The sequence below is a fragment of the Sceloporus undulatus genome, chromosome 2 (assembly GCF_019175285.1).
Source record: "Sceloporus undulatus isolate JIND9_A2432 ecotype Alabama chromosome 2, SceUnd_v1.1, whole genome shotgun sequence".
NCBI classification, from domain to species: domain Eukaryota; kingdom Metazoa; phylum Chordata; class Lepidosauria; order Squamata; family Phrynosomatidae; genus Sceloporus; species Sceloporus undulatus.
Window position 1 is genome coordinate 262,662,614 of NC_056523.1, and position 2,859 is coordinate 262,665,472.

General features: G+C 42.1%; 1 protein-coding gene across 2 annotated transcripts in view; it reads left to right on the forward strand.

Annotated features, from left to right (window-relative positions):
• The window catches only part of CEP120 (centrosomal protein 120), a 44,525-nt gene that overhangs the window by 1,007 nt on the left and 40,659 nt on the right, over positions 1–2,859 (forward strand). The window lies entirely within an intron of this gene.

The following is a 2,859-nucleotide window of genomic DNA, read 5'->3' on the forward strand; positions in this document are numbered from 1 at the left end:
TCATTTATTTATTCATTTGATGAAATGTTCAAGTAGTTTATTTGGTACATACCCAAAAACATCAATGGGCTCCTCTTTGTTTATTTTTAATCAGTCTTTTAAGTTGTGTATTTCTCTCTCCCTTTATCTCTGGTTAATTTCAAATTTACAGTAGTCTACACAGTGTGGAAACTAAGCTACAACTCCACTTGTAGTGTACAAGGTTAGCAGTTATTTATTAATAGTGGAGGTGTAGCCACACTATAGAATTCAAGTACTGTAGTTTGATACCACTTTAACTGCCATGACTCTGTCCTACAGAATCCTGGGATTTGTAGTTGGGGAACTAGAGCTCCCTGACAGACCAGGCTGAATACCTCACTGAACTACAAATCCTAGGATTCCATAGGATAGAGTCATGGCAGTTAAAGTGGTGTCAGACTGTTTTAATCCTGCAGTGTGGCTACACCCCTAGAGCCAACTGCCTGGAAATACTTGTCACGGTGCTTCCCACTCACCAAACTATTTTCCTATTGTGGCAGCCCCATGGGTTTTGTCACCCCACCGCTGCCACCAAATTATGTGACGAGAGCCACCAAAACCGCTTATTTTCCTTTTTAGAATTCACTTTCGGATGTTATCTAGTTAGCATGGTTACTTATTTCAGATCCGGACAAGCTTGTAAGTAATTAACAATAAAACTTTATTTGAAAAACAGTTTAACAAGGGCATGTTACAGACCGCCCAAAATGGGCAGTCTGCCGCCGCCGTCATTTGCAGCGCGGAGGAGCCCCAGCATCCAAACTGCGTGGCTCCTCGGCGCTGCAAAAAGAAGCCCCAAAATGGCGCTTCTTTTCACGGCGCGGTTATGATGTCGCAAGGCTCCAATGGCGCACTCGTGACGTCATTAGCACCGCGTGACGTCTGGACGCTATGCGTCTGCAACGTCATAATGGTGGCCCCGTGTGGATGGGCACCGCCATTTTGTACGTACCCAATACGTACTAGGGTTAGGGGCGTCAGGAAGTGACGCCCCTTCCTAACCCTAGTACATCCTAGGGACGTACTATACGCCCGTCCGGAACGGGCCAATGTTTCACTTGTTGCACTTAATTACACCTTGTTACTCCTCTCTCTCTCTCTCTCTCTCTCTCTTTCCGGAGAACTCCAGTTATTCTCACTTAGACCCTCACATCGTCCACATTTATTGTTATCCTTCTGACCTTGTATCTATACTACCCCTCAGGCTAACCCTGTCCCTCACTTGAAGTGCTGTACTAGAACCAAGTCCCTCACTTCTGAACTTGTTCCCTATCAGACCCTGTCATAGAGCTAAGTCATTCCCTTACACACTTTAGCTCTCACAGTCCCTAACCTCTGGACTGTCACTCAGTCAGACCCTGACTGTCTGAAACCAAAACCCTACCTGACTCCAACTGTCACTAATAGAATTCTTCTCCTCTTACCAGCCAACATTCTATTGGCTGTCGTCAGCTGGCTCCTGATTGGCTGTTGCTAGCTTTCTCCTGATTGGCTGTTGCTACCCTGGCATAATTCTGCCTATTCTTTACATACCTTCTCCCTTAAAAAGTTCATTGACACGTATAAGCTTCTTTTCAGCTTCTGTGTGTCAATGAGAACCATTTCTCATTCTCAACCTGCCAGTCTCTATACTTTTGTCTAAAAATCATTTATAACATCACATAACTTTTATTTGAACATCCCATACATTCCATATACTTACTTTATCAAATCTATATATACAATTTTTCCTCTTCATCATTAAATCAATATTTAAAGATCCTCTTTAAAACTATGGTTACTCTCAATTCAATATAATATAATATATACCTGATCCTCTCCCCCCCTCACCATTCCCTTCTCCTTTTGTGTCTTGTCTTTTTAGATTGTAAGCCTGAGGGCAGGGAACCGTAGCCTCCCTGTTGGTTATTATTAGTATTATTATTATTATTATATTAGTATGATACCGTACTGGTGCTCGGTTCGAAATATTCTTCCCGCTAATTTCGTACCCGAAAAACCTGTAACCGAATTGCCATAGGCGCTATGGGAAAAGCCGCGGCTCCGCGCTCCATTTAAAACAGCGCGGAGTTTTCGTAACCCAAAAAACTTTCGAACCGAAACAATAAATCCTATGGTTTTTCGTTCCGAAAATTCGTAACTGGGTATTTGTACCGAGTACCACTGTATATCGACATAAGTCAACCTGATATTGGGGAGCAGGTTTTAAGGGCAAATATGAGTTTGATAAGACCCGTGGTAAATCGAGGGTAAAATTAGGACACAGAAAAGAATCTAGGCCGGGATACCAGGACAGGCCAAAAAAGCTTCTTCAAGTCATTTGGGGATGTGTTTCAATGACACAATTCCTAAGAGTCAGAAGCCACACCAAGCAGCTCTGGTCTAAGGACGGGAATGCAGCTTGGTCTGGTATAGGCTAGAGTGATGAAGTAAGGAAACAAGGCAAAGAACCCAAATCTGGCAGGATAATATTTTGGTTCTAGGCTGATGGAAGAGAGAGTAGAGGGAGGTCAGGTTCAGACGATGCTTTTGCTTTTAATAAGATGGTTCCATTCTTAATAGGTTAAGTATAGGTTTCAGACTCCATGGAGAGTCGACCTAGGCTTTGGGTCAATTTTTGACCCAAATTTCTAGACTTATACATGAGTATATCATATACAAGTTCATCTTCTTTGTTCATCTATTCGAGTGACACTTTGCTTTAATCAGTAACCAGGAACCTAGTTAAGTATTTTGGGCTTTCTCTGTAACCCACAACAATCGTAATTTTCCTTTCAAATATATTTCAATAGGAACTTACGATAAGATTCTCTTATACGTTTAGCTTAATCTTTATAA